This window comes from Salmo salar, chromosome ssa29, assembly GCF_905237065.1.
Source record: "Salmo salar chromosome ssa29, Ssal_v3.1, whole genome shotgun sequence".
Taxonomy (NCBI): domain Eukaryota; kingdom Metazoa; phylum Chordata; class Actinopteri; order Salmoniformes; family Salmonidae; genus Salmo; species Salmo salar.
The window spans coordinates 19,331,915-19,357,336 of record NC_059470.1 but is presented as its reverse complement, the minus strand read 5'-3'; the positions used below and the strand labels follow the sequence as shown (position 1 = coordinate 19,357,336).

Here is a 25,422-nt window from a genome sequence, read left to right as displayed (position 1 = left end):
AGGAAGGCCCAGTTCAAAACAAAGCCTGTGGATCATACACTGTGGAGAGCACCGGCAGTGGCATAGCACTCACTCAGTCACCGTGTGGTTTCTGTGATCACCCGTTTCAAACAGTTCGGTTCCTCTGTTCAACTTGGACCTGGTCTTCACATTGACTACTGCTGCTCAGAATGTTGCAGACAAAGAAAGATGGTTCGTCACTGTCACACACAAACGCATGTGTGCAAATGGACAAACACACACACAAACACATCCATTCACGCACCCACCCACATGTCAAAATGTAATTTTCACAGAGGTGCCATTCCTCTCCTGGTACGGGGAAAACAACATGTCAGGATGGCAAGTCACATGGACCAAAATATCTGGTTGCGTGCTGCAACACAACCATCACTCAATCAGGGATGAGTGCTGTATGTTCCACATACGAATAATATGTCAGAAACATATTAATAACGCAATGGTGTCATCCTCTAAGGCTTTATGAGCAGGAGGGAAATCAATTAGCACCGTTTGCTCTTTCCTGCTGTGTGGTGTGTGTGTGTGTGTGTGTGTGTGTGTGTGTGTGTGTGTGTGTGTGTGTGTGTGTGTGTGTGTGTTGTTTGCTCTCCCAATGTCTGAGTAAATCGATGGTAAAAAGAAAAGCAGAGCCCTTGGGAGGGAAGGGGGGGCCCTCACAAGGGCCTCCCAATAAACTGCTGTCAGCCATCCAACTGCTGCGTAAGGAGAGAGGGATGAAAGGAGGAGGGGAGGAGAGAGAGATGGGGCTTATCCTCTGAGCCGACATTGCAGCGGCACACTGATTACTGAGACAGGTCATCTGTGCTCAGAGAGAGAGTGTGTGTGTGTGTGTGTGTAAGCAAATCTGTAAATGCAACAGCAGATGTTCTTGTATGAGTGTGCATGTGTGCCACAGAGATAGTATTTGCACAAATGTGTGTGTGTGTGTGTGTGTTCCTTTTGTGCATTTGTCCTTGCCTGTGGAGGAGTGGCAGCACCCATCCAGTCATCTCCATATTAAAGTGTTTCCCCTGAAGAGCCTGTGTACGTCTTTGATCTGTAGACCTCTTCACCGAGACCCAGTGTGATTAATGCTAATATGGTGCTTGTTGCTCCAGTTTGGTTTGCTGTCCCCTCCAGACACAGAGGCTCTTCATACTTAATAGACTTTATGCAAAAATACTCTCGACTACACGTATACTGTAATGTATACCAGGTAGCGCAGGACAGTTGCCTCCCTCTAAGCAGGGCCGTGTAAACAGAAATGTGTTGTTGAGCCAACACTCTTACAGTAAACATTTTAATAGCATGGCAATGTTTTAGAAACAGCTCAAATGTACAGACATTTAGCATATTTTTTTAGACTTCTTTTAATTGGGTTTTTATCTGAAATTGTAGTAACAGCCTGTAACATTCTGAAATTGTAGCTTTATATCTCAAGCGATTATTTAGATGTTTTTGCTTGACTGCACTAAGCCACCGAGGTCCAGACAAGAAGCAACTCCCCAGGGAATAACTAACAATTTCAGTCGCAATTTGCTTTTACCTCATATAACGACTTCCATGAAATTGATCAAATGAAGCCTGGTTTGTTCTAAGATAACTTTAATAAGGTAGCTTGTATAAGCCTAAGAGCTTGTGCTAGCTGTGGTTCAGCTAAACATCAGCATTCAACTACAGCCAGCATGTTTGTGAGGATGCAGAAGTTATTTTGTTTGTTTAGCTAGCTAGCTAATGTTACCTAGCTGTGCAGCATATACAGTGCATTCAGAAAGTATTGAGACCATTTTACTTTTTTCACATTTTGTTGAGAGAAACTCCCCAAACACAGGTGTGCCAAGCTTGTAGGGTCATACCCAAGAAGACTTGCGGCTATAATCGCTCCCAAAGGTGCTTCAACAAAGTGCTGAGTAAAGGGTCTGAATACTTACAGTACTCGTCAAGATTTGGACACACCTACTCATTCAACTGTTTTTCTTTATTTTACACATTGTAGAATAATAGTGAAGACATCAAAACTATGAAATAACACATATGGAATCATGTAGTAATGGGAAAAAAAGTGTTAAACGTATCAAAATATATTTGAGATTTGAGATTCTTCAACCTTTGCCTTGCTGACAGCTTTGCACACTCCTGGTATTCTCTCTACCTGCTTCATGAGGTAGTCACCTGAAATGCATTTCAATTAACAGGTATGTCTTGTTAAAAGTTAATTTGTGGAATTTCTGTCCTTCTTAATGTGTTTGAGCCAATCAGTTGTGTTGTGACAAGGTAGGGGTGGTATACAGAAGATAGCCCTATTTGGTAAAAGACCAAGTCCATATTATGGCAAGAACAGCTCAAATAAGCAAAGAGAAACGACAGTCTATCATTACATTAAGACATGAAGGTCAGTCAATTCGGGAACATTTCAAGAACTTTGAAAGTTTCTTGAAGTGCAGTCACAAAAATAATCAAGCGCTATGATGATACTGACCCCCATGAGGACCGCCACAGGAAAGGAAGACCCAGAGTTACCTCTGCTGCAAAGGATAAGTTCAGAAGAGTTACCAGCCTCAGAAATCGGCAATTAACTACACCTCAGATTGCAGCCCAAATAAATGCATCACAGAGTTCAAGTAACAGGCACATCTCAACATCAACTGTTCGGAGGAGACAGAGTGAATCAGGCCATCATGGTCGAATTGCTGCAGAGAAACCACTACTAAAGGACACAAATAAGAAGAGATTTGCTTGGGCCAAGAAACATGAGACATTGACTTTAGACCAGGGAAAATCTGTCCTTTGGTCTGATGAGTCCAAATTGTAGATTTTTGGTTCCAACTGCTGTGTCTTTGTGAGACGCAGAGTAGGTGAATGGATGATCTCCGCATGTGTGGTTCCCACTGTGAAGCATGGAGGAGGAGGTGTGATGGTGCTTTGCTGGTGACATTGCCAGTGATTTATTTAGAATTCAAGGCACACTTAACCAGCATGGCTACCACAGCATTCTGCAGTGATACGCTATCCCATCTGGTTTGCGTTTAGTGGGACTATTATTTGTTTTTCAACAGGACAATGACCCAACACACCTCCAGGCTGTGTAAGGACTATTTTACCAAGAAGGAGAGTGATGGAGTGCTGCATCAGATGACCTGGCCTCCACAATCACCCGACCTCAACCCAGTTGAGATGGTTTGGGATGAGTTGGACCGCAAAGTGAAGGAAAAGCAGCTAACAAGTGCTCAGCATATGTGGGAACTCCTTCAAGACTGTTGGAAAAGCGTTCCAGGTGACTACCTCATGGAGCTGGTTGGGAGAATGCCAAGAGTGTGCAAAGCTGTCAAGGCAAAGGGTGGCTACTTTGAAGAATATCAAATATAAAATATTTAGATATGTTTAGAAAATAGTAAAAATAAAGAAAAACTCTTGAATGAGTAGGTGTGTCCAAACTTTTGACTGGTACTGTATGTAAATGTGATATTTCAGGTTTTTTGATTAGTCATTATGGGGTATTGTGTCAAGGGACCTGAATACTTTCCAAATACACTGTATTATAAAATGAATGACACTGTATGATAATGTTACTGTACTTTTATATTCGTATGGGAATACGAATATAAAAGTACTATCAGCTAATTGAATGTGTACGGACAAGAAAATAAACCATTTAATTGTCTGCACAAGCTTGTGGATTGTTGCATTATTCAAGAGTGTAATATGGTTTGGTTGCATTATTCAATATTGCAATTAGGGCTGGGCGATATGGCCTAAAAAGCATAAGCTTTGTTGTACAATAAAATGTCAAATACACTGCATTTCAAACAGTGAGCAATAATCTCATGAATTCAGGGCTGGTGAAATTATACCTGCCTTCCACAACCATAATGTAATTATTTTATGAGAAGTTAAACCTGCTTTTTTGCAATAATCACTGATCTGGCTTTCAAGTCTGTCTACAAAAATGCAATTTTTGTTACAAAATGTAACCAGATCCATGAATAATGCACATTCACTAATAATGACTAACTTCTTGTAGCAGGCATTATCAAAAATTAACACAGGTCTCTTAAGCAGTCTCTCAAGCACAAGCCCACATGCTAGTGAGTAGCCAGCTAATCTTTATATTTCAAGTTTGGATCTATCTGCTAGCTAACAAGGTAGAACAGTTGAATTGTTACGGACACACCCTTCTGTCCAACTATTCTAGTAGGCCTGGGACGATACCAGTATCGCAATATTTTTTCCGTGGCAAAAATGAAAACACGAAGCAGACCAAACTCTTTGGTCCTTTAAAAACCTTCTGCATGTAAAATATTGTGTGCTGCAGCTTGGAAAATAAATGTGACTCTGGATGACAACATAATGATGTTTGTTTCCAACATCAGGACTGTTTTCCTAAAGAAGTTAAATTCCCTTCGCGTTTTGTTTCCTTGCAGCGATACTAACAAGTATAGTATACTAACAAGTATAGCGATACTGGTATCGTCTCGGTCCTACATGCGAGCCTGATGTTGAAAACAAGTGGCCTGCCTTATTTCTCAGAATGAGAACGAGTTGTCAATTCCTTATATAATTGTGTTTTATGCTTATTGCACATTTATAAAACACAGACTAGACAGCTAGTATAAAAGTACGTGGTACCGCAATTCCGATCGCCACAAACTGAGCATTGATTTTACAGAATCAATATTTATTCATACTCGCATTTTAGTAGTTGAGACTGGGGCTGTCATGAAATTTTGTTAGCTCGTGATTGTCAAGCAAATAACTCCCGGTCGTTAATTAACATAAACACATTTAACATTACCTGGCTCCACACATGATGCAGACCTTTGGAACATCTACATTTTAAGAAGTCTAATAAATCCATCACAATAAATCCATGATTTTAGACAGGTCTAAAGAAACATGATATGAAGAAAATGTAGTCTGTTTCAGAAGAACAGAATAGCATACTCTGAGTCGTCCTTATGTTAGGTCCTGATCTGGCTATGCCATATCGCTATGGGCTACACTAGTTCATTTAGCAGACAAGATTTGCTTAGAATTCCATGGAATTATTTTTTAGTATGAAGAATACAATTGAACAAAGCTGAATAAAATAGAAATGATATTTTCTCCAAATGATTTCAAAGGGAGGGCGCACATGCGGCTATTCTGTGTTGAGCGGTGAGCAAAGAAACAGGTCCTCCTATATGCTTAATTTAGAGTTATTTATGTAACTTCAGTTGTGATACAAACGTCGGGCTATATGTTTTGATTTGTAATACATTCTAAGGCTGCATGATGATGATTTGAAAAAAGTTACATGAAAGGCATGAGCTCTGCTTTGTTTTTTTCACAGCCTGTGCACACTTCATCAGTCTCTCATTCACAATTTGACAAGCACTTTATAATGCCTTGAATTTCCCAGCGGCAAAAATATCATTCACAAGTGACAATATTGGCTAATATTGTCACCCGTGACACTATTCTTGATTTTATCTTGTCTTAACATATTCTAAATAATAAACTCAGCAAAAAAAGAAACGTCCTCTCACTGTCAACTGCGTTTATTTTCAGCAAACTTAACATGTGTAAATATTTGTATGAACATAACAAGATTCAACAACTGAGACATAAACTGAACAAGTTCCACAGACATATGACTAATAGAAATGGAATAACGTGTCCCTGAACAAAGGGGGGGGTCAAAATCAAAAGTAACAGTCAGTATCTGGTGTGGCCACCAGCTGCATTAAGTACTGCAGTGCATCTCCTCCTCGTGGACTGCGCCAAATTTGCCAGTTCTTGCTGTGAGATGTTACCCTACTCTTCCACCAAGGCACCTGCAAGTTCCCGGACATTTCTGGGGGGAATGGCCCTATCCCTCACCCTCCGATCCAACAGGTCCCAGACGTGCTCAATGGGATTGAGATCCGGGCTATTCGCTGACCATGGCAGAACACTGACATTCCTGTCTTACAGGAAATCATGCACAGAACGAGCAGTATGGCTGGTGGCATTGTCATGCTGGAGGGTCATGTCAGGATGAGCCTGCAGGAAGGGTACCACATGAGGGAGGAGGATGTCTTCCCTGTAACACGCAGCATTGAGATTGCCTGCAACGACAACAAGCTCAGTCCGATGATGCTGTGACACACCGCCCCAGACCATGACGGACCCTCCACCTCCAAATCGATCCCACTCCAGTGTACAGGCCTCGGTGTAATGCTCATTCCTTCGAAGATAAACGCAAATTTGACCATCACCCCTGGTGAGACAAAACCGCGACTTGTCAGTGAAGAGCACTTTTTGCCAGTCCTGTCTGGTCCAACGACGGTGGGTTTGTGCCCATAGACAACATTGTTGCCAGTGATGTCTGGTGAGGACCTGTCTTACAACAGGCCTACAAGCCCTCAGTCCAGCCTCTCTCAGCCTATTGCGGACAGTCTGAGCACTGATGGAGGGATTGTGCGTTGCTGGTGTTACTCGGGCAGTTGTTGTTGCCATCCTGTACCTGTCCCGCAGGTGTGATGTTCGGATGTACCGATCCTGTGCAGGTGTTGTTACACGTGGTCTGCAACTGCGAGGACGATCAGCTTTCCGTCCTGTCTCCCTGTAGTGCTGTCTTAGGCGTCTCACAGTACAGACATTGCAGTTTATTGCCCTGGCCACATCTGCAGTCCTCATGCATCATTGCAGCATGTCTAAGGCACGTTCACACAGATGAGCAGGGACCCTGTGCATCTTTCTTTTGGTGTTTTTTCAGAGTCCGTAGAAAGGCCTCTTTAGTGTCCTAAGTGTTCATAACTGTGACCTTAATTGCCTACCGTCTGTAAGCTGTTAGTGTCTTAACGACCGTTCCACAGGTGCATGTTCATTAATTGTTTATGGTTAATTGAACAAGCATGGTGAAACAGTGTTTAAACCCTTTACAATGAAGATCTGTGAAGTTATTTGGATTTTTACGAATTATCTTTGAAAGACAGGGTCCTGAAAAGGGGACGTTTCTTTTTTTTGCTGAGTTTATATGTGTGAAATTTGTTTTGATTTAGAATGGACCATTATTATGCACCTGTCTCGAAACAGAGGCAGGGGAAAAAAATATATGTCACCTGTGCATTTAAATAGCGAATGGAGGATGCTATTTCCATGGTTCATTTTCATGCCATCCTGTTGTAAAGAGAACAGTCTATAGAAAGCTGATGGGATCCTCCTCTTTTTAATAGAGGCCATCACTCTGTTTTCTCATGCAATTGCATAGCCTTTAGAAATGTTGTGTAACATGAGTCATGGGCTCTCATGAAGTATTTAATTTGATTTTCAATTACATTTGCATTGATGTCAGAGTGATTAGAGGGACAATAGAGTGCTGAGTACCAGGCAGGAGAACGTTTGGTAGGCTACTAATGACCATCAGCAGCATCAGAGCTTGGAGAAGCCTAGTTGACATGACTAAATGGTCATGTGGAATTTGACTGCCTTTATGACTTGTGACCGCCTGTGTGGCGGTAATACGGTCACTGTAACAAACAGCCATAGTTGAGACATAAAAAGGGTACCGTTAGAAAGGGTCACTTCTCCTCTATTACAGTAAAATAATGTCTCAATGTGTTTTAATGTCCATATGACCGATTCTGTTGGAACAAATCTCAAATGCAAATAGCAAGTTGAAACCGCTTGTCAGAGAGGAAGACGGCATCTCTCATTTTTGTTGTTTGGAGTGGCAGGAGGATTGGCTTGGTGTGTGCGTGTGTGTGTGTGTGTGTAAATGGGAAGGTGCACACAGCACAGAAGGAGTGAAGGGGACAAGACCAAAAAGACAACATGAGAACAAGCAGACTGAAACGCTAATAAAAACAAAACAAATAAATATTATTGAGATACAGGCATTTGGAATATCAAGCTAAAACATACATTTAAATTCATTTGAGATATCCCCAGCCCTAATGTTTTTGAAGAAAAGTTGCTTGGATTGTTAAATATTTTGTGCATGCTGGCTAGTGGCTACTAGAAGGCAATGATGGAATGTGAATTGAAAAGTAGAAATCTCTTTTGCCACTCCGCTCCTCAGACTCCATCTCTTGTAGTGGGAAACGGGCCTGATGCCTGGCTTGTTAACCCCACAGTAGGCCTGTGTCAGGGGCCGGAGAAAGGACCAGTGTCTGGCCCTGAGTGTGTGTGTGTGTGTGTGTGTGTGTGTGTGTGTGTGTGTGTGTGTGTGTGTGTGTGTGTGTGTGTGTGTGTGTGTGTGTGTGTGTGTGAGAGAGAGAGAGAGATAAAAACAGACCGACAAAGAGAGAAATACAGAAACAGAAAGACCTACAACGATAAAGCAAGGAGGAGAGAGAGAGAGATATCCAGTAAGGAGGGAGGACATGAGAGCGAAAGAATGCGATATATAAAAAGATAGAGAGGTCCTGTGAGATGTAGCTATGTCCTCCTCTCCCTAATGGTATTAGTGCACTCAGGGACATTTCTGTTCTACGGAATTCAGACCCTGATGTAGCCCATTAGGTTGTACTCTGGAAGAGGGAGGAGAGAGAGAGAGAGAGAGAGAGAGAGAGAGAGAGAGAGAGAGAGAGAGAGAGAGCACAGTTCTGCTCTAAAAGTACTGAAGCCACTGCCACACCCTGTACTAACCAATCCCCCTCTCCACTCCTCCTTGGGCCTCTCTCTCTCGTCTGACAAGCCAGTCTGAGTCTCTGTGTGGGAGGGTGAGGGTTGGGTTAGAGTGACAGAGAATTAATTCCCCTGTGCCAATTCCCTGTGTCTCCCTCCTACGTGTATGTGCATGTAGGTTCTCTCTCGCTCACACACACACACACACACACACACACAGCGCTGGGTCTGTGTTTGCCAGGATTGGAAACTATGCTGCCCATTGTTGCAGAGCGAGGCTTGACACATCGCAATGGAACGCACAGCAGCACAGACACAAAGGACAATTCTAATCCCAAAACAAACACTAACACACAGGTAGCAGACACACTAAGCCGGGCCTAAGTCTGAGGGAACATTAGCGAACAAATAAACTAAAGCTCAGTCCTGTGCTGTAGTATTAATGGTTAATAGGAAGTACTCCAAAACACAGTCAAGTAACGGTACTTAAAGCAGCTCCTTCTCCTGTCCTCCGCCCCTCCCTCCTCTATGATTACCTTAGGTAATGGTGGTTCTCTCTCTCTCTCCCGCCATCCATCTATCTCTGTGTCTAGCTGTGTGGTGATAATGGTGGTGTTGGATGTGTCCCAGGCGACACGGTAGCTATAATTCTGCTGGAGGCCTGATTGACAGTTAAAGCCAAGCTGCGGCCCGGCTGCTACCGTTGTCCTGTTGCAGGGGATTACACCGGCCGCCAGCCCTTTGCTGCTTCACTCCTCTTTCCACCCTTCTCTCCATTCTTCATTCACCCGCTGCTGTCACGCAATCTCAAGGTCCTGGGTGACTATGGAGGACCACTTGGCCGAAAGCCAACCGACTTAATAAAGCACAGAATGATATCGCTCGCCGGTTTATCCTCCATTTACTAATCCAAAGTAAAGTCCCATATAGCCATCTCCTTCTCCTCCCATCCTTACGTTCTAACCTCATCAGCATTCCATTCCATAGTTCTATCCATTCTCCTCCATCTTATCTTCCTGTTGTTTTTCACTGTTCTGATAAAAAAAAGTGCTTGCACTTAAAATGTCTGTGTGGCAGTCTAAGCTTTGCATTTTTAAGAGATCCCAAGCAAAGCTCTGTACAGTATAGAACTCTTTGATAATGCATCAATTGACGTGATAAGACCAGTGACTAGGAATGCATGATCGATGTAAACTAGAAAGGTTTCTGTTGATGCACTGCTACATGGAGGGAAGGAGCGTTGCCTTGAACTGGCAGAAAACACAAACAAACTAAAAAAGAGGGTGGTGATTTGATAGGCTAATGTAGAAACGCAAGCTGTGAATGGGTGAAACTTGTCCACAGCGATACTGGACAAGCTCAGACAGCACAATCTGGCACAACCATAAACAACACTTAAGTAATCACCAATCGATATGGGTGATTACACAAAACTCAAAGTAAAATGGCCGTCTTTGGACTGATTCCTCTTGCTACTATCCAGGTGTGAAAAAGTAACAAGTATGACCATCCACCAGCTAACACAACCTACTTCAAGGTGAGAGGAATTGTGGGAGGTGCTGTACACAACGCCAACAACCCTTCGTGATCCTCTCAGAAATGACAGCCTAGCATAATTGAGATAAACCGTTGTTGCATTCCAATCCCAGACCCATATTCTTCCAATCAGCCAGCAGACAATGTAGAACTCCAGTCCCGTTCGGAGCGCCCTGGGAATACAAGAACCCTTCTGCCAGCACATTAGACTCCCTGGAATGGGTCCAAAACTATCACACACACACACGTCTCAATGAGACGCAGTCAGAGCTAGGAGAGATGAAGCCAGACATGTTCCACTGGGTGAATGATTGGTGCTTTTATAGGGAGACACAGTCCTGTCCTCAGGCTTAGGACATCTTCTCCCTGTCAATGACGTATCGCCTTTGAGCATGTGCCCACAAAAAGTCGACTTATTATCACACACGATTGTAGAAGTAAGTGAAACTATTCAAACTACCCAATAGGCCAAAACAGTAACTATTACACAGGGATAAACTGTCCATATAGATAGATGTAACAGTATATAACAGTTTATGCCTATATTCACATTCACAGGTAACTGTCCTGTTAGTGGCCATAAAAGCAGGCGGCCTTAGTATCGATCCCTGCTCACGGATGCCAGACTGACCGGACGGATAAGAAACAAGGCTGCTGTAATTGCATTATGGATAATCGATCCTATCAACTCCAGATTGGGCCAACAGCAATAATGACAGTGTCCTGGTTGTCATGACGATCGGTGGCTTGGGGCAGAGGTAGGAGGCTGGGTTACACCACACCGTGATACAGCGATCAGGAGTGAAGACAGTCACGCTAACTCCCTAAGCCCTACAGCCTCTGTTTGGTACCGACACCGCCTGATATCCCATCACAGGCCCAGACCCATCCCTGTCCTCTGTCTGGCCTAGTGTGAGCTGTAGTGCCCCTACTGGACCGCACAGCATCACGCATGCTCTCTGAGGACAGCCACTCCCATGATGGCTGCAATGGTGGTTTGTTGAGGGGCAAAAAAATACTACATCGCTTGAAAATACTGAAGAAATGGGTGATTGATTTCCCAGGCTTCCCATAGACCCAAACTCCATTGACAGGCTCTTTAAGAGGACCTGTCTCTCTGTGGTTGACCAGGCCTCTCTAGGTCTAAAGTTACTGTGGCTTGACTTCCTATCTCTGCCGCAACACACGCTGCCAAGGGTTCTATAGAAAAGCGCACCCCCACTTCAGATGGGTCATCCAGGCCAGGCTAGCAGTCATGGTGAGCAGCAGCAGCCACAGGGATGGGAGACACAGATCAGACCAGATTAGCAGAGTGAGGAAGAGTGGAGAGGAATTGAGAGTGCTTAGTTCTACTCAATTGGTTTCCCCTATTTGCTCGCTGGCTAGACTGGGGGCCCCTCTCACCTAGTATGCTCGTTCATCAATTCGTACCCTTCCTGATAACCTCAATTTAATTCAGTTGGTTGGTAATAACCGCCCTTGTGTAATAATCCAAGCACACAAGGGTTTTAGTGCATATTGAAAATGTGTCCCATGCGTGTAGTTGGAGCTCGTCTAAAAGGATTTTATCTAAAGATCGGTGTCACTGCACACTATGCACATCGGTCTCTATTGAGGTAGCCTTCATTTTATTGCTATAGTCCTTTCACTTCTGATTTTAAAAGAATGAAAGTTGTAGATCATTTTAACACGGACTTGGTACGTTTCCCAACAGTGCTGTCGAGCTTTAGGGGCTCATTTCGTTACATTTTAACTCCAGAGAGTGTAGTACGGCATGCCGTGTGTAAGCATTCCCCTTTGCAGGGCATGATGTAGAAAAAAACCTAGCTTGTGATAGACATTACAAATCCACCGGAGGAATTTTCCCCAAAGTTTTGTTTGTGTTTTAGATTTTCTTCTTCTTGAGGCATGTAGACACTCTCGACTGACAGCCGTAAAAGGTTAGTTTCTCCACCCCAAAGCTAACATTTCTTGTCACTTTTGCCCTTTGCAGTGAACGTGCGCTGTGACCTTAAGATTCCTCTCTCTGTCTGAGTCTCCTCCTTGTAGCATTCCAAACCAAAGCTTCCACAATCCACTAGATGTGTTTCTGAATAAATACATTCCAAACCAAAGCTTCCACAATCCACTAGATGTGTTTCTGAATAAATACATTCCAAACCAAAGCTTCCACAATCCACTAGATGTGTTTCTGAATAAATACATTCCAAACCAAAGCTTCCACAATCCACTAGATGTGTTTCTGAATAAATACATTCCATTCTATTGTGCTGCCTCGATGTAGTGATTACTTTGTAGCTTCCAGGTTGCCTGCTAGAAGCTGAACGAGTTATTACAGTAACATGCACTGGGACAGAGACCAAATAGGACAATAAAATGGGTAGTTTCAACCACAAATAGATATCTACAATGTTTTGACAACAACGTGAGCATGGTTAATGAAATCACCACTGTTTGAATTGTTGCACTAGGAGAAGGGGATGCATGAAACTACACAGTTGGCATGAGGACAAACTAGGTTGGCCAATAGAAACCTCTAACGACCTAACCAAAGGTCACTAATGATTAGCAGACTTTTACCCAGGGCCGGCTAGATAGGCTACTTTCATTTTGACATATTTGACATATGACACAGTAATCCTAGTGGAAACATTCCAGGTCAGGACACAAATCCAGAAGTTATCTTTTGGGATACGAAAACATCAACGAGTGCATGTCTGCATGACTAATCCACAGCCTAACATACTTCCCCTCTTAGCTCAGGTATGCTACAAGCTAGCATGGGCCACGAGACAAAGAAATGGAAACCCACACACACACACGCAGAGTAGATGAGGCCTCCACCTCATTTGGCAAATTTGGTCTGATAGGAGCGTGTGGATTCGTGACGGAAATGTCTCTAACTGCAGCGGTGCCAAAGAAAGGGATAAAACATATGCACAATTAAGGTAAATATGCTTTTTATTGTCACATACACCGGATAGGTCCAGTGAAATGTGATGTTTTACAGGGTCAGCCATAGTAGTACGGCGCACCTGGAGCAAATTAGGGTTAAGTGCCTTGCTCAAGGGCACGTCGGCAGATTTTTCACCTTGTCGGCTACTGGCCTAACACTCTAACTGATAGGCTACCTGCCGCTCTAAGTAACGCTTTACATTAACGTTGCTATTCTGTAATAATACTATAATTACTAACAACAACAACATTATTACTGTAGTAATTACAGCATCACTCATAGGTATAAGAGCATCTTAATGTATAGTGTTACCCTCACCTGCATGTTTCTAGCATATTTCTATAGGTAAAATATATCATCTGACAATCAGACAGAATATAGCCAGTAATGAAGCCACCGCTGGGTTAGATAGACCCACCTCTGATTCCTGCATGTAGTAATCTGGGGAGGATTGTCCAGTAATCTCCTGCAGGATCCACACTCCTCTCTAATAACAAGAATAATCCTCTCTCTGCTCTTCCTCTTATCATTCCTATCATCAATATCGAGGAGGTATGGCAGCACAAGAGGCCTAGGGGCTGATAATAGTGTACAGAAATCAAATCAGCCCAATGCTGAGAGAAAGTAACTCGGTGTTTACAGTAATGTGATGCAATGGGGTGGCCAGTTGGCAGAGGATACATGTTCCTTTTCATGGATAGGCCTACAGACTGCACTTTGAAACACATGGCAGTGAAAGATATAATTGTCAATAACTGCTCTAAGCAGACAGCACATGTTCAAGATAAACAGCTTTCTGGCTACAGTGCAATATCTCAGCTGCTGTGTAGTAGTCCTGAAGGTTGCTTTGGAGATTATATTCACTAAATCATAGCCTATAAACTCAACTCCAAGATTTATGATGTAGTTGAGCGGGCTACTTGTGTGGGTTTTTATTTTAGAAAATACAGATTTCAACACCCAAAGAAAAATCCGCAATTAAACACGAGATTATTCTGTGTAATTGCGGGCTAGTTTTTTTAATAACAACTTTATAAAAACGTATAAAAATCCACACTAGTCGCCGCTCAACTCCATCATAAATCGTTGAGTTTAATCCGCTAGGTAAATCAGAGCATAACACGTAGCCTATTCTAGCCTTATAGGAAATTATAACTACATGTTACTTCGGCTGTACAGTCAAAACAGAAAACCGTAACATCGAAATGATCCAAATGTTACAATGTTGTAACAGTGTATTCAAAGTTCACATTTGTCAACAGTCGGATTTGAAGAAGCTCTGCGGGAGGTCCCGACTGAGCTGGAGGTCCCCGACTGAGCTGAAGCCCCCCCAAACAAAACAAAAAACACTCCCATAACATGAAGAATTGAATTGCACTTTATAAAGGCTTATACGAATAGGAACCATGTGCGCAGTTGCTTAGCCCTAATTGAATGACGTTATGGCCACACACACACACACACACACACACACACACACACACACACACACACAGTCAAGCTTGCATAACTTTGCGAACAGCCATAGCTCCTGCGCTGTGACACTCGGGTGTGACACTGCGACTTCACCCATGCACTTCTTGCTATGATGCGTAACGTGCGTATTTCTCATCCAAAATCACCGTCCCTTCTTCACTGATAAATCAACAAACCACATCAGAACAACACGATAGCCGTAACCCGAGGTACCTAGACGATTTGCCCAATAAAAGGATGTGTTTATTTTGAGTTGACTCACCGTTTGCTGAATATTTTTGACAGTTTGTCGGGAGTCTCCGAGTGTAGCTGCCACCACGATGATGATCCGCCCTCCCGTACTGCGCTTCAGTGACCGCAGGGAAACATTACCGCCCACAGACAGTTTCCTCCAATCAAAATCCAAAAATATCAACTGACTGAAATTTCATCCAATGATAAAGGCGAAAATGTCGTTTTGACAGACGCTACCTCCAATCACAGCTTCGTATTTTACAAGCGAACGCCCTGACGGTTTTCTTAGGTACTGTAATTTACTTTGATAGACAACCATAACGTACAATGAGTAAGTTTGACGCCTTTTACGGGACTGTATTGGCCCAATAGGCAACCATAAGAAGAACGGCCATTGAAGAATATCACGCAACCCGACTAAAACGTCAGAATGTCGCCGGAGGATAGTCTCCATGGCTAGATCATATATCAATCGTTATGGGCGCGTTGGAGCGGATCACTTTTATCAAGTCGGTGCTCACTGCCTTTCAAATTGTGTTACATTATGGGGGTAAAAACATGTCTGACTTGCGCCGACATGTCGCCTACATAAATGTTACAACAACCCTATGATCAAAGGTCATGAAGTTTCAAATGCAATTTTATGTAGTTGCTCCTCACCAGCTGCAACTTGGAGCCATCGCCTGCATTGTGGGAGGCTCTAATTGTCAACCAATCATTCGTGTTTTTGTTTGATTGCCGCGAACGTGACCAAAGACGTTACTGAAACAGGAAGCCCGCAATTCATATCTAAACAGTGTATAAGTGAATGTTATGTTTGAGTCCTACTCTCCGATTAATAGTACAATGTAAGCCTTAGCACGTATATTTACAGTGTGTGATATGGAGGTTGGATACATATTTATTTCAACATTTCAAAGAAACACTTTGATAAACAATGGCAACATTGCAATGTTGCATTGAGCCATGCTTGTTGGAAAACCAAATCATTGTTCGACGTTTGGCTCTCGTAGATCCACCTCCCCGAATTCACTCCTCGACTTTCATCTGCAGTTGGTTGCTTTATCAGCCTTACCACTCAAACAAGCCAATTGTGTGGTGTGACGATGCAAGTTTTAAATTCGAATGCATAAAAAAGTGCATTATTCATCAGGCCTATGGGCTTGCTAGGCTATAGCATAGGCCTAATCTTATTATTCGATTTAATGAGCAGTGTTGGCTGTTGGAATTACCAAATCATAATATCCTTTATAAGCTGTAGAAATATTGTAAATGGCAGTTATTGCTATAAAACATGTTTCCAAAAATGCACAGAAAAGTACCATAACTTACCCTGACACTAAGTTACTGCATTACTTTGTAAAAGAAAGTAATGTTTCAGTGTTTAACTGTAACTACTCATTAACATTGTATCACCGAGTATGGAAACAATTTCAGTTACTGTTTCAACCCTTTTTAAATTATACAATGTCGCCATCCCATGGCCAAAAGCTCACCTTTCAGTGGTGGACACAGAGATAGATAGAGGTGGTACTTCCCATGGCTTTGGAAAGGATCGCATAATTCCACCCAGGTCATCAGGAGGGATCAGCCAATTGATTATACTCATTAGCAAGCATTCCATTACTGCAGGTGGCAGAAAATCACCAACCTTGGCTTTATACCTGTTCAAACAACACACTCCAGGTGACAGTAGGCACCCTTTTGGTTTGTTTACCATCTCATAGAAGTAGCAGATGAAGAAAATGGACTACTTCAAAATGGAGATGGCCGCAATGTCACCAGAGTGTTTCTAAACCCAGAGGCCCAACGCTTAGCGAAGCAGAACAAACAGGGGTTTGGGAAGTAAATGGGAGAAGTAAAAAATGATTACTTAGTTGCTCATTTTCTTAAAATCTAAAGTACTTAATAATTTTTTTTTAAATACTTGAAAGTACTACCTAAGAAAAAACATTTTTAGGTATCTCATCTGTACTTTACTATTTATATTTTTGACAACTTTATACTTTAACTTCACTACATTCCTAATGAAAATGATGTACTTTGTACTCCATATATTTTCTCTGACAACAAAAGTACTCGCTGCATTTTGAATGATTTCATTTATCCATAAATTAAAAATTTATGGTTTTCTAAATGTAAGGAATTTGAAATTATTTACATTTACATTTACGTCATTTAGCAGACGCTCTTATCCAGAGCGACTTACAAATTGGTGCATTCACCTTATGATATCCAGTGGAACAACCACTTTACAATAGTACATCTATATCTTTTTTTGGGGGGGTTAGAAGGATTACTTTATCCTATCCCAGGTATTCCTTAAAGAGGTGTCCATTCCTTTCAGGTGTCTACGGAAGGTGGTGATTGACTCCGCTGTCCTGGCGTCGTGAGGGAGCTTGTTCCACTATTGGGGTGCCAGAGCAGAGAACAATTTTGACTGGGCTGAGCGGGAACTGTGCTTCCGCAGAGGTAGGGGGGCCAGCAGGCCAGAGGTGGATGAACGCAGTGCCCTTGTTTGGGTGTAGGGCCTGATCAGAGCCTGAAGGTACGGAGGTGCCGTTCCCCTCACAGCTCCGTAGGCAAGCACCATGGTCTTGTAGCAGATGCGAGCTTCAACTGGAAGCCAGTGGAGTGTGCGGAGGAGCGGGGTGACGTGATAGAACTTGGGAAGGTTGAACACCAGACGGGCTGCGGCATTCTGGATGAGTTGTAGGGGTTTAATGGCACAGGCAGGGAGCCCCGCCAACAGGGAGTTGCAGTAATCCAGACGGGAGATGACAAGTGCCTGGATTAGGACCTGCGCCGCTTCCTGTGTAAGGCAGGGTCGTACTCTGCGAATGTTGTATAGCATGAACCTACAGGATCGGGTCACCGCCTTGATGTTAGCGGAGAACGACAGGGTGTTGTCCAGGGTCACGCCGAGGCTCTTAGCACTCTGGGAGGAGGACACAATGGAGTTGTCCACCGTGATGGCGAGATCATGGAAAGGGCAGTCCTTCCCCGGGAGGAAGAGCAGCTCCGTCTTGCCGAGGTTCAGCTTGAAGTGGTGATCCGTCATCCACACTGATATGTCTGCCAGACATGCAGAGATGCGATTCGCCACCTGGTTATCAGAAGGGGGAAAGGAGAAGATTAATTGTGTGTCGTCTGCATAGCAATGATGGGAGAGACCATGTGAGGATATGACAGAGCCAAGTGACTTGGTGTATAGCGAGAATAGGAGAGGGCCTAGAACTGAGCCCTGGTGGACACCAGTGGTGAGAGCACGTGGTGCGGAGACGGATTCTCGCCACGCCACCTGGTAGGAGCGACCTGTCAGGTAGGACGCAATCCAAGAGTGAGCCGCGCCGTAGATACCCAACTCGGAGAGGGTGGAGAGGAGGATCTGATGGTTCACAGTATCAAAGGCAGCAGATAGGTCTAGAAGGATGAGAGCAGAGGAGAGAGAGTTAGCTTTAGCAGTGCGGAGAGCCTCCGTGACACAGAGAAGAGCAGTTGAATGACCAGCCTTGAATCCTGACTGATTTGGATCAAGAAGGTCATTCTGAGAGAGATAGCAGGAGAGCTGGCCAAGGACGGCACGTTCAAGAGTTTTGGAGAGAAAAGAAAGAAGGGATACTGGTCTGTAGTTGTTGACATCGGAGGGATCGAGTGTAGGTTTTTTGAGAAGGGGTGCAACTCTTGCTCTCTTGAAGACGGAAGGGACGTAGCCAGCGGTCAAGGATGAGTTGATGAGCGAGGTAAGGGAGAAGGTCTCCGGAAATGGTCTGGAGAAGAGAGGAGGGGATAGGGTCAAGCGGGCAGGTTGTTGGGCAGCCGGCCGTCACAAGACGCAAGATTTCATCTGGAGAGATAGGGGAGAAAGAGGTCAAAGCATAGGGTAGGGCAATGTGAGCAGGACCAGCGGTGTCGTTTGTTTTAACAAACGAGGATCGGATGTCGTCGACCTTCTTTTCAAAATGGTTGATGAAGTCATCCGCAGAGAGGGAGGAGGGGGGGAGGGGGAGGAGGATTCAGGAGGGAGGAGAAGGTGGCAAAGAGCTTCCTAGGGTTAGAGGCAGATGCTTGGAAGTTAGAGTGGTAGAAAGTGGCTTTAGCAGCAGAAACAGAGGAGGAAAATGTAGAGAGGAGGGAGTGAAAAGATGCCAGGTCCGCAGGGAGGCTAGTTTTCCTCCATTTCCGCTTGGCTGCCCGGAGCCCTGTTCTGTGAGCATGCAATGAGTCGTCAAGCCACGGAGCAGGAGGGGAGGACCGAGCCGGTCGGGAGGTTAGGGGACATAGAGAGTCAAAGGATGCAGAAAGGGAGGAGAGGAGGGTTGAGGAGGCAGAATCAGGAGATTGGTTGGAGAAGGATTGAGCAGAGGGAAGAGATGATAGGATGGAAGAGGAGAGAGTAGCAGGAGAGAGAGAGCGAAGGTTGCGACGGCGCAATACCATCTGAGTAGGGGCAGAGTGAGTAGTGTTGGAGGAGAGCGAGAGGGAAAAGGATACAAGGTAGTGATCGGAGACTTGGAGGGGAGTTGCAGTGAGATTAGTAGAAGAACAGCATCTAGTGAAGATGAGGTCAAGCGTATTGCCTGCCTTGTGAGTAGGGGGGACGGTGAGAGGGTGAGATCAAAAGAGGAGAGGAGTGGAAAGAAGGAGGCAGAGAGAAATGAGTCAAATGTAGACGTAGGGAGGTTAAAGTCACCCAGAACTGTGAGGGGTGAGCCATCCTCAGGAAAGGAACTTATCAAGGCGTCAAGCTCATTGATGAACTCTCCAAGGGAACCTTTTGATACTTAAGTATATTTAAAACCAAATACTTTTAGACTTTTACTCAAGTAGGATTTTGCTGGTTGACTTTCACTTTTACTTGAGTCATTTTACTTTTACTGAAGTATGACAATTGGGCACATTTTTCCCCACTGGATTTGAGCCATTGTCTTAAGTAGCTGAATATGTTATTACTCCAACCTCGTGAAAGTAACAAAATGTAATCTCATCAAAAAAACATTAAATCGTAGCTTGGCGCAAGACAATCAAATCAAATTGTATTTGTCACATGCGCCGCATGTCAAATGCTGTGAAATACTGTGAAATGCTGATAAGCCCTAGACCAACAATGCAGTTCAAGAAATAGAGTTAAGAAATAGACTAAATAAACTAAAGTAAAAAAATTTTATAAAATGAAAAAGTAAAATTACATAACAATAACGAGGCTATATACAGGGGGTACCGGTACCGATTCAATGTGCGGGGTACAGGTTAGTCAAGGTAATATGTAAAGTGTCTATGCAATCGATAATAAACAGCGAGTAGCAGCAGTGTAAAAACAAAGTGGGGGGGTCAATGTAAATTGTTCGGGTGGCCATTTGATTAATTGTTCTGCAGTCTTATGCCTTGGGGGTAGTGGCTGTTAAGGAGCCTTGTGGTCATAGACTTGGTCCTCCGGTACTGCTTGCCATGCGGTAGCAGAGAGAACAGCCTATGACTTGGGTGACTAGAGTGTTCGACAATTTTTTGGGCCTTCCTCTGACACCGCCTAGTAATAGGTCCTGGATGTCAAAACGCTTGGCCCCAGTGATGTACTGGTCCGTACGCACTACCCTCTGTAGTGCTTTGCGATCGGAGGCCGAGCAGTTGCCATACCAGGCAATGATGCAACCAGTCAGGATGCTCTCAATGGTGCAGCTGTATAACTTTTTTGAGGATCTGAGGACCCATGCCCAAATCTTTTCAGAGGGGGAATAGGCGTTGTCGTGCCCTCTTCACGACTGTCTTGGTGTGTTTGGACCATGGTAGTTTGTTGGTGATGTGGACACCAAGGAACTTGAAGTGCTCAACCTGCTCCACTACAGCCCCATCAATGAGAATGGGGGCGTGCTCGGTCCTCTTTTTCCTGTAGTCCACAATCATCTCCTTTGTCTTGATACATGTTGAGGGATAGGTTGTTATCCTGGCACCACACTGTCAGGTCTCTGACCTCCTCCCTATAGGTTGTCTCATAGTTGCCAGTGATCAGGCCTACCACTGTTGTGTCGTCGGCAAACTTAAAGATGGTGTTGGAGTTGTGCCAGGCCATGCAGTCATGGGTGAACAGGGAGTACAGGAGGGGACTGAGCACGCACCCCTGAGGGGGCCCCCGTGTTGAGGATCAGCGTGGCAGATGTGTTGTTACCTACCCTTACCACCTGGGGGCGGCCCATCAGGGAGTCCAGGATCCAGTTGCAGAGGGAGGTGTTTAGTCCCAGGGTCCTTAGCTTAGTGATGAGCTTTGAGGGCACTATGGTGTTGAACGCTGAGCTGTAGTCAATGAATAGCATTCTCACGTAAGTGTTCCTTTTGTCCAGGTGGGAAAGGGCAGTGTGGAGTGCAACAGAGATTGCATCATCTGTGGATCTGTTGGGGTGGTATGCAAATTGGAGTTGGTCTAGGGTTTCTGGGATAATGGTGTTGATGTGACCCATGACCAGCCTTCCAAAGCACTTCATGGCTACAGACGTGAGTGCTACGGATTGGCACCGGGGACTCCCACTCCTCTTTCTATTCTGGTTAGAGCCAGTTTGCGCTGTTCTGTGAAGGGAGTAGTACACAACGTTGTACGAGATCTTCAGTTTCTTGGCAATTTCTCGCATGGAATAGCCTTCATTTCTCAGAACAAGAATAGTCTGACGAGTTTCAGAAGAAAGTTCTTTGTTTCTGGCCATTTTGAGCCTGTAATCGAACCCACAAATGCTGATGCTCCAGATACTCAACTAGTCTTAAGAAGGCCAGTTTTATTGCTTCTTTAATCAGGACAACAGTTTTTAGCTGTGCAAACATATTTGCAAAGGGATTTTCTAATGATCAATTAGCCTTTTAAAATGATAAACATGGTTTAGCTAACACAACGTGCCATTGCAACACAGGAGTGATGGTTGCTGATAAAGGGCCTCTGTACGCTTATGTAGATATTCCATAAAAAATCCGCCGTTTCCAGCTACAATAGTCATTTACAACATTAATAATGTCTACACTGTATTTCTGATGAATTTGATGTTATTTTAATGGACAAAAAACATTTCTAAGTGACCCCAAACTTTTGAATGGTAGTGTATAGTTTCACAGACATATTGTTGCATTGTTTTCTGGTTTGTGAGAAATCGTTAAGAATAATATAAAACCAGTCTGGTAGATGGGTGAATTGGTTTCGTCTTGACTCCTGGTTGACAGTGTTGGGGGATGGGTAATGAATTGATGCTCGGGTGCCAAATCAACACAAATAGATAAGAAAAAGTCTAAGCCATCAGGTGGCAAGTTTAGGAAAAAGAGGAAAGAAGAAGAGGAGAAACGTGCAAAAGATAAAGGTATGTAGCTATGTCATCTCTTTATGAGTATAATATAATGCATGTAATGAAGTAGGCTAGTATAACGCTTATGTTTGTTAGCCTATGTTGCTTGCTACAGTTGAAGTCGAAAGTTTACATAGACTTAGGATGGAGTCATTAAAACTCGTTTTTCAACCACTCCACAAAATTCTTGTTAACAAAGTATAGTTTTGGCAAGTTGGTTAGGACATCTACTTTGTGCTTGACACAAGTAATTTTTCCAACAATTGTTTACAGACAGATTATTTCACTTATAATTCACTGTCTCACAATTCCAGTGGGTCAGAAGTTTACATACACTAAGTTGACTGTGCCTTTAAACAGCTTGGAAAATTCCAGAAAATGATGTCATGGCTTTAGAATCTTCTGAAATGCTAATTGACAAAATTTGAGTAAATTGGAGGTGTGCCTGTGGATGTATTTAAAGGCCTACCTTCAAACTCAGTGCCTCTTTGCTTGACATCATGGGAAAATCCCGCAAAATCAGCCAAGACCTCAGGAAAAAAATGATTGACCTCCAGAAGTCTGATTCATGCTTGGGAACAATTTCCAAATATCTGAAGGTACCACGTTCATCTGTACAAACAATAGTAAGGACGAATAAACACCATGGGACCACGCAAGCGGTCAAACCACTCTGTCTCCTAGAGATGAACGTACTTTGGTGCGAAAAGTGCAAATCAATCCCAGAACAACAGCAAAGGACCTTGTGAAGATGCTGGAGGAAACGGGTACAAAAATATCTTTATCCACAGTGAAACGAGTCCTATATCGACATATCCTGATAGGCCGCTCAGCAAGGAAGAAGCCACTGATCCAAAACTGCCATAAAAAAGCCAGACTACGGTTTGCAACTGCACATGGGGACAAAGATCGTACTTTTTGGAGAAATGTCCTCTGGTCTGATGAAACAAACTAGAACTGTTTGGCCATAATGACCATCTCTGTTAGGAGGAAAAAGGGGGATGCTTGCAAGCCGAAAAACACCATCCCAAACGTGAAGCACAGGGGTGGCAGCATCATGTTGTTGGGGTGCTTTGCTGCAGGAGGCACTGGTGCACTTCACAAAGTAGATTACATCATGAGGGAGGACAATTATGTGGATATATTGAAGCAACATCTCAAGACATCAGTCAGGAAGTTAAAGCTTAGTCGCAAATGAGTCTTCCAAATGGACAATGACCCCAAGCATACTTCCAAAGTTGTGGCAAAATGGCTTAAGGACAACAAAGTCAAGGTATTGGAGTGGCCATCACAAAGCCCTGACCTCAATCCTATAGAAAATATGTGGGCAGAACTGAAAAAGCGTGTGCGAGCAAGGAGGCCTACAAACCTGACTCAGTTACACCAGCTCTGTCAGGAGGAATGGGCCAAAATCCACCCAACTAATTGTTGGAAGCTTGTGGAAGGCTACCTGAAATGTTTGACCCAAGTTACACAATTTAAAGGCAATGCTACCAAATACTAATTGAGTGTATGTAAACTTCTGACCCACTGGGAATGTGATGAAAGAAATAAAAGCTGAAATAAATCGTTCTCTCTACTATACCGCTCAAAAAAATAAATGGAACACTTAAACAACACAATATAACTCCAAGTCAATCACACTTCTGTGAAATCAAACTGTCCACTAAGGAAGCAATACTGATTGACAATAAATTTCACATGCTGTTGTGCAAATGGAATAGACAACAGGTGGAAATTATAGGCAATTAGCAAGCCACCCCCAATAAAGGAGTGGTTCTGCAGGTGGTAACCACAGACCACTTCTCAGTTCCTATGTTTCCTGGCTGATGTTTTGGTCACTTTTGGATGCTGGCGGTGCTTTCACTCTAGTGGTAGCATGAGACGGAGTCTACAACCCACACAAGTGGCTCAGGTAGTGCAGCTCATCCAGGATGGCACATCAATGCGAGCTGTGGCAAGAAGGTTTGCTGTGTCTGTCAGCGTAGTGTCCAGAGCATGGAGGCGCTACCAGGAGACAGTCTAGTACATCAGGAGACGTGGAGGAGGCCGTAGGAGGGCAACAACCCAGCAGCAGGACCACTACCTCCGCCTTTGTGCAAGGAGGAGCAGGAGGAGCACTGCCAGAGCCCTGCAAAATGACCTCCAGCAGGCCACAAATGTGCATGTGTTTGCTCAAACGGTCAGAAACAGACTCCATGAGGGTGGTATGAGGGCCCGACGTCCACAGGTGGGGGTTGTGCTTACAGCCCAACACCGTGCAGGACGTTTGGCATTTGCCAGAGAACACCAAGATTGGCAAATTCGCCACTGGCGCCCTGTGCTCTTCACAGATTAAAGCAGGTTCACACTGAGCACATGTGACAGACGTGACAGCCTGGAGACGCCGTGGAGAACGTTCTGCTGCCTGCAACATCCTCCAGCATGACTGGTTTGGCGGTGGGTCAGTCATGGTGTGGGGTGGCATTTCTTTGGGGGGACGCACAGCCCTCCATGTGCTCGCCAGAGGTAGCCTGACTGCCATTAGGTACCGAGATGAGATCCTCAGACCCCTTGTGAGACCATATGCTGGTGCGGTTGGCCCTGGGTTCCTCCTAATGCAAGACAATGCTAGACCTCATGTGGCTGGGGTGTGTCAGCAGTTCCTGCAAGAGGAAGGCATTGATGCTATGGACTGGCCCGCCTGTTCCCCAGACCTGAATCCAATTGAGCACATCTGGGACATCATGTCTCGCTCCATCCACCAACGCCACGTTGCACCACAGACTGTCCAGGAGTTGGCGGATGCTTTAGTCCAGGTCTGGGAGGAGATCCCTCAGGAGACCATCCGCCACCTCATCAGGAGCATGCCCAGGCGTTGTAGGGAGGTCATACAGGCGCTTGGAGGCCACACACACTACTGAGCCTCATTTTGACTTGTTTTAAGGACATTACATCAAAGTTGGATCAGCCTGTAGTGTGGTTTTCCACTTTAATTTTGAGTGTGACTCCAAATCCAGACCTCCATGAGTTAATAAATTGGATTTCCATTGATTATTTTTGTGTGATTTTGTTCTCAGCACATTCAACTATGTAAAGAAAAAAGTATTTAATAAGATGATTTCATTCATTCAGATCTAGGATGTGTTATTTTAGTGTTCCCTTTATTTTTTTGAGCAGTGTATTATTCTGACATTTCACATTCTTAAAATAAAGTGGTAATCCTAACTGACCTCAGACAGGGAATTTTTACTAGGATTAAATGTCAGGAATTGTGAAAAACTGAGTTTAAATGTATTTGGCTAAGGTGTATGTAAACTTCCGACTTCAACTGTA

General features: G+C 44.0%; 1 protein-coding gene across 11 annotated transcripts in view; it reads right to left on the bottom strand.

Moving 5' to 3' along the window:
- The window catches only part of LOC106590274 (microtubule-associated protein 4), a 124,093-nt gene extending 109,156 nt beyond the window's left edge, over positions 1-14,937 (bottom strand). For 9 of the 11 annotated variants that reach the window (XM_014181093.2, XM_014181095.2, XM_014181101.2 and 6 more), the window contains exon 1: positions 14,820-14,937. The gene's annotated coding sequence lies outside the window, so the exon portion shown is untranslated. Of the gene's footprint in view, positions 1-510; positions 517-3,511; positions 3,517-14,819 lie in introns of those variants that run through there. The other 2 variants (XM_014181094.2, XM_045710577.1) reach the window with 1 other exon arrangement.
- Positions 14,938-25,422: the final 10,485 nt, after the last annotated feature.